Source organism: Mycteria americana, chromosome 1 (assembly GCF_035582795.1).
Source record: "Mycteria americana isolate JAX WOST 10 ecotype Jacksonville Zoo and Gardens chromosome 1, USCA_MyAme_1.0, whole genome shotgun sequence".
NCBI lineage: Eukaryota > Metazoa > Chordata > Aves > Ciconiiformes > Ciconiidae > Mycteria > Mycteria americana.
Window position 1 is genome coordinate 72,531,953 of NC_134365.1, and position 14,320 is coordinate 72,546,272.

The following is a 14,320-nucleotide window of genomic DNA, read 5'->3' on the forward strand; positions in this document are numbered from 1 at the left end:
CATGAAGGTTAAGAAAAAAAATGACAGAAATATCATTTAAACTGAGTGGTTTTGATGCCGAACTTGAAAGTGGGGGATTTAATAGAACTTTTTTTAATATGACGAGTCTCAGATAACATCATATTTGGCAAAGTGCTTTATTGGTTTTTGGATTAGAGTTTTTTCATAAATTTTTCTCTTCAAACTAATAAAATTCATGTAGCTGTCAGTTTGGATTTGATCCCTATTTTGTTTTGCCTCAACAGTGTAATCTCAATCAGTCTAACTTATTTTTATGCTGCTTTTACAGGGTATAAAGATGACAAATCACTCATGTCTCAGTGCTGGTATTTTATCAAAAGTTTGAATGAATATCAAGGCTGAGGACAACAGCTGTGTGACAACACAGGCTGGACAGATTCTTCCATCTGTACATCACTGCTCAATAGTGCATTGTGTTAACAACCCCGTACAAATCAGCTTTGCCCTGGCGAAGTACAACCTCATTTTTTCTGAGCAAAGGTAGCAGAATCTATGGGGAGGACGGATAATGCGATATTGTTTATGGAACTGGTGAGGTCTTTGTTTTAACCCTCACCTTGCTCCTGACTCGAGTGTCATTTCTGATGCAATCTTTGCACCTTCTTTTGATGTTGGTTTTCTTCCTGACTTGTGACTACTGGCAAAAGGGGTGGTGGTGGTCTTGAGATATATCAGAAATTACCTCAACTATATTGCCTAAACTAAGAGCAGGAAAACTCTATATAAATGTAATTACTCTGAGTACTTTCTGTTGTATTGGTGTTATACAGATTTTAAAATCTTAAGAGAAAGGACTGTTTCTTCACCATGTTTTCATGCAGCACATGGCAGAATGAGGTCCAAATCTCAGTTGAGACTTATAGGTGCCACTGTAAAATGCTATAATAATAATTAAACTCTGATAGCTTGAGAAATGTGAGTTTGCTTTTCTAGGAATTTCTATGCTTGTTTTTTTTCTTCTTTTTCTTAAGATAGGCTTTACCTCAACTTTCTGATTCAATAGTCTTTTATTTCTGGCATGTAAGATGATGTTGAGAAGACAGAAATCCCCTGAGTATCATTTGTTGACCAGGCAAAATGTTTCAGGGGAAGAAGTTGCAGAGAAGCATTTTTCAATTACAGTTTCTTAGTCCCTAACTTGTGATGACTCACAAGCAGGCAAGAATGTAGCAGTGAATTTATCCTCTGAGGGTCCATCTCATGTGGCATTTGAGATGATTAGAGAATTAGGAGGAGGGATTAACGTGAAATATCAGGCCCAGGAACTTCTTGTGCCAAAGCTGGAGGATCAAATATCAACCTTTGGAAAGGAATTGCAAGCTCTGAATCAGAAATATAGTAGTCTAAATGAGAAGGCTAAAAGGGATAGTCATTTATCTGTAGTGTTGGTAAAGGATACCCTGGGCCTTCACAGGAAAATGGAAGTGATAGAAAACCAAATTAAAATGAAGAACTTGAGGTTGCTTGGCATGGAAGTGAAGAACTGGATATAACTGAAACTAGGGATGTGATGTAGGAGTTGCTTGAACTTTGCGTTTCAGCTGCTATTGATGAGGCATCGTTTTTCTGTGTTCCTCAAACTTTTTTCTGTTGTTAAAATAAATGTATTTGATAGTGGTGAAGTTTTTAATGCAACTCTTGCCTTATTTCTTCAGAAGGTAATAAAGAAGTACTGATATAAATGAAAAGTACAGGACAAGAAAATCACTATTATTGCATAAGGAAGAAATATATGTTATCCTCGCATAAACTCATCTGGGGAATTACAGTGTGCATCTTAAAACCGTATCTCACCAGTGCAGAAGAGGTCTTGGGTTTTGATTGTTAAATTGTCTGACTTTTGCTTTCAACTTCTTCCTAATGTACATCTGTAAGTATCTAAAACAAAATTATAAAGCTCTTTTCTTTACAGATTTTCTTGGAGGAAGGCTTTAACCATATTTCTCAACCATATCCCTTGCCAGTAAAGTCTTCTATATTGTAGTATCTTGTTAGAGACTCTGCAAGTGTGTTTGTAATTTCTGATCTTTTTCCAAAATATGTGAAACCCAAGCAGAAGCAGATAATGCTAACTGCTGAATGTGTGTAATCCCAGAGCTCCATTGATAAAGATGCTATCCAAACACACTCTAATACATCACTTTTCACATAGAGCTCAGAGTATAGCTGGACATGGAAACTAGTGCACAGTTTATGCAATGTTTTCATTAAATCCAGAAGTGCTTTAACCTAAACTTTCATCATCACATGAGGTTTTTTTGACATCACCTATTTCACTGAACATGCAGACTTACCCAAGAAGTGAGGCAGAGGAGTGAAAAAGCCTAAAAGCACCACTGCCAGATTTCTCAGAAGAAAGTGAACAGGAACTGAAAAAATCTTAGATGATAAATGGCAAAGAACACGACAGTGATAGGAAGAAGTTCTAGAGAGAAATTTTTGGGGTGTGTGGAATGGAGCAATGGTGTGTGGAATCTCTAGTGTTTCTTTACCAGGGGAAGGTGGTACCCTATCCAATACCATTTGGTTCGTGTTTGATCATGTACATGTTGCTAATGAACTTGGACTGAATTTTCTAGTCAAGTCCTTAAAAGTTCTCCCTTCCCCTTCTCTCTCCCCACCCCTCCAATATGTATGTTGTTCTAATTTTAAACTTTCACACTATCAATAATCTCCAAAAATAAACAAATGGACGAATTGAAGCACAGAGAAAGTGACTTACATTTACAGAGTAGATTCAATAGCTTAGTCCTGATCTCTTGAGGCTTCATCCAGTGCCATTGGGTGCCAGTCTTGGACGACAACTCTTAGGTGATTTTTAGGATTTTACCCCTTGACCCTTATGTGATTTGCCTTACTCTGAAAGTAATATAGCACTTTTTTGCCAGGAGGAGTTTGTTTAGACTAAGTAAAATGATTCAGTACTCTTAATCCTTTTCGTATGGCTTGTTGAGGTCTAATTGAATTAGAAGTATGTTGGAAATGGCATTTCAGTAAAGAGATGACAAATACTGAAAGGATAATGAAGACAGCTACCATCTTTTCAAAAACAGATTCTCCTCAGCACTGGGATGAATTTTATTGTCGATATTAAGGATATATTGATATATGGCCAATAGTAAGGGTATATTGTCCATACCAAGCCTCTTTAGTGGGTTGAAAGTGCTTCAGCTCTTGGCCTACCAACCTGGCTCTTTTTTTTATAAATGCTAAAGTTCTGTTAAGTAAGAAACATTTTAAACAATTTTTATACCAACTTCTCATTATTTAGCATGAAAACAAATTAACTTCAAAGGATCTTCTTGCTATCTTCCTAAAATATACTTTGGGGTTTTTTTACTTCTGAGGCCAAGGCCGATTTGTACTCTCACTAGCTGTGAAAACCTTGAAATCTCTTTCGAGATGTATTGAAACTAACAAAGACATGAAAATCCCTGATATTTATGTTATTTTTTTAGAAAGTTGCTATCTCTGTATAATGAATTAGGCACAACTAATTAGCTAGGCACCACAGCTGTGAAGATTTCTGTTAACTGAACTTCAAAGCTTTCATGCTGACTATTTGCAGGACAGTGATCATGCTACGATCATCACTGTGCTTGTCTTGGTTTTAATAGTGTCAGCACTAACATGAGATATGCACTGATTTCCTTAATAGAAGCTGGAGGTATGGGGATCCTGATGATAGTAATAGGTTTTCAAAACCTGCCTGAAGCATATACAAAACTTAACTGACACATAGATATGGTCAAATTTCATTAAAAAATTCCAGTTATGATAACTGGGTATAAAGGTGTATTTTGAGCCAGACCCACAGGACAGACTTTTTGGTTTATCAGGGCTGTTACCCTGGTAATACAGACTTATTCTTCACAGAAGATTTAACAAGGTACTATTGTAAGAAGAACCTATGTTCTGTGTTTTAGTGGAAACTTAGTCACTTGTAATCATCTCTCAGCCTGTATTTCTCTCACGAATGTGATTTTCTAGATTATTCCTGTGTGTGCAAAGGACTCTAATTCCCACACTAAGGGTGTGGAAGTCCTTGTATTCATTCATATGGTAGCATTTGTTTCCCTAGAGTGCACCCGTACCTAGTACTCTGGATGGGAGATAGAGACTAGACTTTTGAGTCAGCTAGCAACAAAAAGAAGGGTAAGGGCTGAGACAAAAAGGGTGAAGACCTATGCTAGCTTACATCCAATCAGGATTTCAGTCACCTTAGGCAAAGGACTGAGAAGCTCTGGCAGCGTGCTTCCCAGGAGGTCAGTTCTTCTTCATCCAGAGATAAAAACAGAGGCTGAATCCTTTGCAAATAATTTTTTTTCCAGTAAGCACACGATTTAATGCTTATAAATTGAAGATATAGTATTATTTCCAAGTTGAAAACTTTTTCTTTGCCCATTTGATCAATTTCTTTACGTTTTTCTGTACCCTGAATTTTCCTTAGGGGTATTTGCAACATTTTCCAATGCAGTGTTGGTTGCAAGTTTAATTAACTTGTTGCTTATTTTTCTTTCTGCTATTCGATTTGAATTTTAATATATTTAGCATTAATAATAGTCTCTGCCTTAAGGAATTTACAGTAAAAAAAAAATAGGGATATGTACAATATGTGACTGAGTGTCTTATTTACAATTATAAACTCACCTCTTGCGGCTATTGTGAAAGCTCTGTATTGTAGAATGGGACTTGAGTGAAAGGCAGTTAATAGCTTGGCTTTAACACAGCTTCTTCCTTATCATGCTAGTCAACACCTTCAGAAAAAATATTATTGACAATGACAATAACTATTCGGTGTTCTCACACAACTCCTGAAACACAATAATATCTAAGGGGGGGGTTTCCCCCCTTTACTTTTTCCATATACCCTTTATTTTTTCTGTACTTAAATCGGTGCTCTGATGAATGAATAGATGTACACAGAGCACTGATCCTTATCTTATTAGCCTCCTGGATCTGATTTTATCTCACTTAGAGACAGAATTTGGCTGCAGCTCAACACTTGCTGCTGTCATGCATGTTACTGGGCATGCAGAGAGCTACTTTGTCACTGTAATGGATTGCTGGATTGGGGACCAGCTCATCCCTATTCAGCAAAGAGCTGAGAAATGTGCATACTTTTAGGAAAGTGCCCAAGTTGTTGACCTTAGTGTTCACTGCAGGGATGGTGTGCCCTGATGTGCTTTGCTGAACTTGTACCCTCTTTGTTTATTAGGCACTGACAATTACTTCTACCATAGCAAGCCTGTTTCTGGGATTGGTTTAATTTTACAGTACTGGGCTGTGGCCACTTTGCTTCCTCTTACGCATTTCATAAGAATTAAGTTTTACAAGAGCTTAAAGCACTACTAATAAGAGGACAATGGGTTCCAAATGGATTATTTTTACCAGGATTTTAAAAACCTATGCCAGATCTAACCTACATGCAGTTTAAATATGTGTAAACACACTTACTGTTAGAGATTAGTGAGACTTACGTGCACAAAGAATTATGCTAACACAATAGCTTTCACTTTACGGAGCACATCTTGGTGTCTAGTTTTCATGCTTATCCAAACTTGGAAAGTGGTAATTCTGAAATTACTTGAATGTGGATATATGAGCAGAAACTTGTTCAAAATTAGATGAACCTGGCAGAGAAGAGAGTACCTTTTCTGGTGCTCAGCTGCCTAGGTGGTATTTTTTTCTACTGATAACCACTGAGAGCAGTTTACAATAGGTTAGATTTACACAGCCTATACTGAGGAGATACTCCTTTTCATTTTATGTGGAAATTATAGACTATAAAGGTGTGGTAGTTATTAAAGGCCTATGAACAATTTTGTTTGCTTGAATTTAAAATCTGTAACCCTGGTGGAGCAGAGGAGGGCCTTAAAGAAGTTAAGTGAAGTTTTTAGCAATTATTGGTTTTCATGCTCAGCAGTTCCCTCTGTCCATTGCTTTGATGGTTCACTGGTACATTATAACTGGAAAACTGTAATATTTTTGAAGCTTACATTTTAAGAAGTGTTAGCTCAGAGGCCACATGTGGGTCAGCTGGACAACTTCAGCAGCCCAAGCAGAAAGGAGTATGAGTGGGTGCTGCATGCCCGTTTTCTTTGTGGGAAAAACCGGTCACTGAATCATCCCTGTCAGGCAATTTGAGCAGCTCTAGTTGCACAGTTGGACTCTCTTCTTGGACTTTGAGTAGTGAGGCTTACTTTGTGTCCGGCTGTCAGAATATTTTACGGATCATGCTTGTAATTTTTCACTTGCCTGAGTTTTCTCCTGTTTAACCCTCAGTTCAGTGATCAGGGCTGCAATTCTTTCCTGGTTTCCTTTTCAGAAAATGCTTGCTTCATGTGAAAATGTTCAAAAGTGTTTTTCTACACTAAGTTGAAATGCTTTTTCTTTCTTGTTTGCGTTTTAAACTCCCCTAGAATAAAAGACTGCATTGCTGGTTCTCACTCTGGCTCAGCATGATCATCACCTGGGGTGCTTTCTCTGGTTTTGACTAGAAAACCCATCACACAGCTTAGAAACTTTTCTGGTGGAAAAAGTACTCTAGCAAGTTTTATATTCTCACAAAAGGTTTTGGTTTTGAAAGATTAAGAACCTAAACAGAAAATGGAGATTGATTTGAAAAATCCATAGTTACTTCCATCCAGGGATGTTCACCATGCTTAAAACCTAGCTGAGTCTTCCTGCACTTCCAGAACTGGGCCTAGTGAGTGAAACAACAGGCTTTATCCTATTTATAAAGCTGCTTTCACATAGGAAGACATAATTTTTAGCTGTACTAAAGCATAACAGGTGTCACTGAAATAGGGAGCTTCACCCATGTTGTGTGGAGTCCCAGCATGAACCACCCCATCAGAGTTTTATATGTGGAGGAAAGAAAGTCTGAATTAGTCACTCTCCTGCCCCTTAAATCTGCCCTATTATATACTAAATACAATATGATGGTTAAAGCTACTTTAGTACAGTGACCAATTGGTATAGCATTGCGTAGCTCAAAATCCTGAACTGCAAGTGTCAAGGTCTTGTAGCTCTTTTCAGCAAGATGGCTGCTAATCAGGAGCTCTAATGAATAACATTTAACAGCGTCACATTCACATGCATACCATTAATTCTTGAAGTGCTTCATTAGTGCTCCAAGTCTGGTTTGCTTTCCTTTCTTCACAGCAAAGAATGGAGTGGGAAGAGTTCTTGCTAAGGGCCTGCTTTGCCAAAGCAGCCTGCTGAACGTACTTCAATTTTTTTTTTTTTTTAATGTTATGAAATGCTGGAGTTCAAATTAAATGGTGTTGGAACAATAGAATGAAATCCACTCACAAAAGCATTGCAGTCATGGCTGTAAGACTTTTACATTCTGGCCAAGTATTTTAATACTGAAATGGGACCTAGTTTTGTAGACCTGGTAGCGGAGTTGGAAGCTCTTTCCTAATTGTTAATTGACTTTTGAGGGGTTGAAAGAGCATAGCTGGGGCAGCATTACTGAAAAAGTTATTAAAAAAAAAAAAAAGCCAAACCCCTCAAAATAAATTTTAGTTGAAGTTACCAGGGCTGTTCATTTACACGCTTCAAAGCGTAAGATTTTTAACATTTTTGCCCATGAGAAACTTGTAATACTTAATGTGTGGATGAGGATGTTTACCCAGACTTGGCAGGGTAAACAAGTAAAAGACAAAATACTGAATTGCACTGCTTTCTTGGCTTCTTGTTTCTTCTTGACGTATTTTCTTTTCCTTACAATTGTTGTATAGTTTTTGTGGATATGCTGTCATCTTTCAGTCAGTTACTGTTGGTTAGAAACAAGCACTCATAGTTGTCCTTTTAAATCAAGGTGAAAAATAGCAAGCAAAAAAAAAAAGTATAATGGGAGGAAGGTGCAGGAGGCAGCTAGGGAGGTAAAGTAAGGTTGACAAAAATGTTGGAGCAATAAGAACAGAGAAATCCAGCTAGGCTAGAGAAAGCCTAAAGGCATTGAAAGGCAGCTTGTAATGGTGTTATCCAGAACCTATGGTAGTCTATAGGGTTGGGGAAGTGTTAGATTTTCTTAATTCTCTGGGAATTTGGTCAACTAAATGTAGGTCCCAAGCCACATCCTGACTGGAATTAAATGTATTCCCAGAGGTGAAGTGGTGTCTTTTTCTGTTCTCTTTCTCTGCTTCAGCTCCTTTGCTTTCCTTATTCTCTTTTGTATCCCATTTTCATAATATATCAATTTTCTCTCTACAACTTTGTGTTCTATTTCTGTGACATCTCTCTGCTCTGTTTAAATATTTTTTTGCCTCCACTGCACTTCTGCTTTAGAAAATGCCTTCCTTCCTCTGCTTATTTCTTTTTCCATCCTCTACTGCCCTCTCTGATGACTTTATCTCTTTTGCTCCCCTCTTTATTTGCTGTTCTTTCCTTTGCTCCTGATTTTTTTGATCCATTGCCACAGAGCTTTGCCTGCTTTCTTTATTGCCGTTTCTCTTTCTTAATTTCCTTTCTTCTTTACATCTGGTAGTATTGAGATGGCCTATATCTTAATGTGTTTTCATACCACTGAGATCAAGGTAAAATATTCAGACCAATGAAATTATATGTGAGTTGGAATTAAAAGCAGATTTCTTCTACATTTCTCCTCATTTTCCTCTCTGAGGATAAGACAGAGCATCAAAAACCTCTTGTACATCAAAAGTGGTTTTCTAGTTGTCAAAATGCGTTTTAGTAGTTGATAATTCCTTACTAAGTGACCAAATGTGCTTCCAATAAATTTGATTGACCTCAAGCTACATCAGTTTTAGATATTTTCTTTGCTTGTTAGCACTCTAAAATCTACAGTGAAGTTTGAGACCATTACATGACTCTCATGAAACACAGTAAGAAGTTTCCCCTTAGATACTAGTATCTAGATATTAGATCTAGTATCTAAGATAGATCTAGAGACAAGTTTTCCCAAATTTTTAGAGCCAAATGTTTGTTAAAAATCTTCCCCAGCTATAAGGAGAGAGGGAGGTGAGCCAACAGGAAGACCAGAGATGGAAATAGACTTACTCCAGATCTCACAGGAGCCCTGACTGTGGCAGAGTAAAGAAAGAGTGCTGAGATCTCTAGTCTCCAGCCCCAGTGGCTTTTTGTCCATTTGACTGTGGAAGGTCTTAGTGATGAGGCTTCCCCATTACATTATAAAAAACTGTGTTGGTTTTTTTTTTTTTTCTTTCCTGCTGTGGTGCTATGCCTTTGCCGAGGAAAACAGTGTATTTAAAATGGGACATACTGGGACTGTTGAGGATTAGGACTGTTTTGCATTGCTCAAGTGCCTTCCACCTTGAAAGGAAGATGAAAATCCATAGCTTGTTCAGAAAGCTTATTTTTTTTTCTAACCCCTTCAAAGACTTAATATCCTTAAAATAGCAATTTTTAGAAATAGTTGTGATTTCTTTAAATTTTGCAGTAGAATATTCCTAATACCACATTCTTACATAGTGCTTTCCTTCCATACCTTTCGAAGAGTTTTACAAGCAAAGTCAGCATCATTATTCACATTTTACTACCAAACTCAGCCTTACACAATAAAGGTTTAGATTTTGTATAACACTTTTCTGCTCTGTTCCCCAAAGCTGGGGTGAAATCCTGGCCTACCTGAAGTTGGTGGCAGAAAGCCCCATTAACCTCCGGTGGAGCTAGAATTCCACCCTCAGTGCCTGTCATCTATTTTACTTTCTCAGTTCTTAATACCCTGGAAAATTGAATTCACTGAAGCAACATCCACTTCAGGCCAGGCTCCAGGGAATTCGAGCTGAAATTCAGCCCTCAGAGATGAGGATGGATCATAAAGCTTTTGCCTTCTGGCAAATGGAGGAACAAGGGGCCCCTGAAACCCCACTATTCTTTCTGCAAACTTTCTAAAACATATCACTCAAAAAGAGAGAAAAAACAAAACAAAGAGTATTTCTATAAAGGATCCTTGTTTTGAGTATTGCAGTTCTTTCAACAAGCTGTGTCTAGCTGCAAGAGGATATCTCTTGCCTTGCCCAAATATTTCAGTGGTGCAACAAAAGGCTTCAACGATATGGGACTGAGAAAGATAGTAACTGAACTTCAGCAGTTCATCTTGTTACAGATGAGGTAAAGAGCAATAAAAAAAAATGCTTGAATCAAAAAAAAAAATGCAATGCAAGGCAGTTTTCTTCACTGTCTGGTACCTTTGTAGGCTTAGCAGCATCAGGATGTCTTAAGCTTCTCTCGTTAGCTAAAAGGGGCACCATCTGCAATTCCATGTTTCTTCATTGGCATGTATGTCTAAATAAATGTGTATCTGGTAGTTGGCTGTAGTTTACTCAGTTACAGTCTTCTGACTGGAAAAGGCAAAGTGGTGCTTTCTGCAATGGAAGCACAGGCTTTATGGTTCATCCTGCACATCTTAACATTTTAGTTACCTGATCTTCTAAATGGCACTGAGGTTGGGACAACTTGGATAGTCGGAAGCTCAGAATCTCTTAACTCTTTCTTGCCAAAAAATCAGGTCTCATGGTACTTCCATGATTTTCTCTGCTTAAAGGTTTTTCTTGGGTTATAAAAGCAGTGACCATAATGGCCCTTACAACAATTTGAAGCTCAGGAGGCATGGGTTTGTTTTTGCAGTCACAATTACTTCTACTGTGTTAATAGCCCCCTGGGTGCTGCTCTTATGTGCAGAAATTTGGGATGGCACACATCAGCCTGTGGCTCCAGGGCCCACAAAATTACCTTATGGCCAACCTAAATGCTGTAAATCAGTTAGTAAGTTCTACACTTCACTTCTACTTTTTTGTAGCCTTCTTAATCTAGGTTATTTTAATCGAATCTTCCTAAACAGTTATTTTATGTTTTATAGCTGCCCAGAGACTGTTTCTGAATGTCTTTTTTTTTTTTTTTTTTTTTTCATAAAAATTGCACATTGGATTAAAGCAGAACCCCAGCCTGCCCCAGAGAAATCTGATCTTGAGTTTTGAATTTTGGGAGCGCAGAATTTGGCTGGCTATGTAACAGCACAGCAAAGCCAATGCAAGTTTCCTTATCGAGGCTTCCATTTGCATTCTCCTTCCCAGCTTCCTTTGACAGTGAGCTTGAACCAAAATTACACAAGTGCATTGTGAGAATTGTCCAGAGAATTTGGGTAAATAACTGAGTTTCCATGCCTGTTCAGACCATTAACCTAATAACCAGAAAGGTGCATACTTTTCTTTTTTTAGGACTAAAGAGTTAAGTCTTTGATTATAGTTTGTGGATTTGTGATCAGTTAACCCTAGCCCCTTTGAGTTTACTAAAATTTGTGCATATTGCCTAGAGCCTTGATTAGGACTCACTAAAAAGACTTAGTTTTACCATGGTCAGTTTTATTTGGCCTCACTGCAAGTTCTGCGTGGTGGTTTCCTGAACCACATCACTGTGCAGAGATTCCCTCTCCCACCCAAAAATACTTTGCATGTAAGTGAAAAACATGTTATTCTTCCCCAGTCACATTCAAAGCAGAAAGAAATGTATTAATCCAAAAAGTGAATCTGGTCAAAGTACTGCTCCTGCTTAGCCCCACCACGTGCACACACTTTGAACGCTCTGGAAGAACAGCAAGATTTTTCTTATACTCAGTGATTGAGTTAGGTAATGGGGGTTTGTTTGCAAGGGAAAGTACATAAAAAGAAGCTGGGGGGCGGGGGGAGGGAGGAAGAGGAGCTCTGTGCCTTCTGTCTCTGAGTTTAAAATTGTAAGAGTATCACTTCTCATCATACGGGTTCAAAGGGTTAATAGAAAGCAGGATTTTCATTGCATTGTGCACAGTACCTATGATAGTCTTGGTTTAAACTTTAAAGGACAGGTGAAAAGGGAGAGAGGGAACTGAATGCTTGCCTTATATATTGGAGAAATTGTTCATTCGTGTGAAATGCTGACCTCTGTCATCCTGCCAGGCTGACTGGGCCCTAGGGTGAGCGGCTGCTTGAGTGCTGGTTGCAAAAGTTAAAGCTGCCTGGGGAGTACTTTAAAAGGACAATGTCAAGGTTGGTATACCCAAAATCTGACCTATCATTTTTTTTCCCCTCTTACATCTATTTGAAAAGTTCATGTCATTCGTTTTTATGTTTTTAAAAATCTTTTCATCTAAAACAAAATGCTTCAATTGCTATGGAAGGCTAGTGATTAGGAGGGGAAGCTGCGAGAGTTCAGTGTTTAGTGTGGCAATGCAGATGTCAGGAAGAAGGAAATATCTTGAAATAAAACACAGGTGTGGGGGCTGTCTTTGAATTAGGTGATAATTAATAACAGAGAATTCAGGTTGAAGTGCATAAGGGATCAATGAAAAAGAGCAAGGATAATTTTTACTAATGAAAATATCAATGCAGATCCAAACTTTAAGTTCACAAGAAGTTAATTCAAAACCTCTATTTCTATTCTAATAGTGTTTATTCTAGTTGTATGTGCTGATTCTTTCTTGGTAATATTAGTTTGTTACATATAATTCCTGCCATAACTGAAATATACCCTTCCTTCTTATTTTCTTTGCTTGATGGCCTAATTAAAAGCACATTATATCAGTATCATTTTTTTCTATATGATACAGTATCCCAAGACCCTCCTCACTCTTATAACCTTGCTATGCTACTTGGTATAAAAACTCTCACACAACTATTGCACCTACTCAAATAACTTCTAGTCTAATTGGAAAACAGATGAAACAATTACATGTGCAAGTCACAAAAGGAAAAAACCAAGAGGAAGTAGTAAAATCAAAGTAAAGAAAATCTTTTTTGTACATAATTATGTTTCCCAGAAGATGCAGGGGGAAAAAAAAACCCAAACCCTCAAAACCTGAGCTCTGAGGGTTGCAGTTCACCACTGGTTTACCCTACAAAATTTCAGAGCAGATAAAATGATCATGCAATATACTGCGTGATCACAAGAGGGCGACCGGATTAGACACACACGTTCGCTTTAAAGTTGACCTTTCCAAGCTTTCATGACTTTATCCTGTTTTCAAAAAAGTTTTCCTATGAACTCTGAGGCTCACTTCTGATTTCCTTCTCGGTTCTGAAAAACACGCAGTTACTAAGAAACCCTGGTATGTCACAATCTCTTTCCAAGCTCCAAAATGTTATCCTTCCCTCTCCTTATGTTGGACAGGCTTTTCTAAATCCTGGAGGAATAGATGACCTTGCTCTGCACTGTGGAACAGGGCACCTCTGGTGAATGGGAGGAGAGTGGAGTACAGGTCTCATAGTAGCCGACCCAATGTCGAGGATACAGGAGTGGCCACAGAGAACAGGAAGTCTGCAAGATAAGTTTCTCCATCCCTTCCCAACCCCAAGTGTCACAAATCATGCTGTGCCTTGGGAAATCACTTTTGCAAAGCTTTTGAAGGATATACCAAATTCTAGTACTTGCTAACAAAGATGATGACTGGAGAAAACAAACAAACAAAAAACAAACAATCCCACACCACCTTTTTGCAAGACAAAACCTCTACGATAATAAATTCTAAATCCTCTCTTTGTAGCTAAGATTTTCTGTATCCTCGAAAGCAGACTAAAAACCCAGGCAGCAGTAACGAAGTTGTCTTGCTTAAAAGACACTCTGCCTCCTGCCAACAAGACTATTTAGTGTTTATCTCTATTACATCCATCTGTAGCTAATTGTATAGTTATGGTAATGGTGCCCTCCAGAGGAATTTTGAAGGAATTATAATACTCGGAGCTAATACAAAAGATGTTTTAAAAGTGAGTGCAACAGGAAAATGGGATATTATTAAAATGATAAAATACTTGAACCTCAGGGGAAAAAAAATCTCAATATCAAAGCTCTTTCTATTTTGCATGTGCATTTACATCTAAGAAAACCATATTCTAGTTACAATAGGCTTCTTCATAGCCTGATAGCAAACATGAAGTTTGCATAACTCCATTTGAATCAAGGATATAAAAGTAGATCAACCAAGCGAAGAATGAAATAGCTATTCCTACTCTGCAGCAGATGAACAATGTATTGTGAGTGGGCTCCAGCCTCAGTCTAGGACGTCTGGATTTTTCCTGGACTTGCTGCTATAATGTAAGCATGGCACAGTTAATTGAGGCAGTCAGAAGTAAGTGCAGATGTTCAAGGAGTCCTGTGGATGACATTTATTTTAATATCAAGATAAACCATGCTTATAGTCTCAAATTCCAGTATAAAGTGTTTTTTCATGGCCCTGCTGTGATGCTAGGCCTCAAAGGAAGGGCATGTTACTGTGGTACAACATTTTAGACCGTGTCCTGGAGGCCTGCAGTACAGCCTTCTGAGGTGACACCTCAGCACC

The 14,320-nt window shown here is 38.1% G+C and overlaps 1 protein-coding gene across 1 annotated transcript in view; it reads left to right on the forward strand.

The window, feature by feature from the left end:
- Positions 1-11,984: 11,984 nt before the first annotated feature.
- The window catches only part of PIK3C2G (phosphatidylinositol-4-phosphate 3-kinase catalytic subunit type 2 gamma), a 222,599-nt gene continuing 220,263 nt past the window's right edge, over positions 11,985-14,320 (forward strand). The window contains exon 1 of the mRNA XM_075505608.1: positions 11,985-12,032. The gene's annotated coding sequence lies outside the window, so the exon portion shown is untranslated. The remainder of the gene's footprint in view (positions 12,033-14,320) is intronic.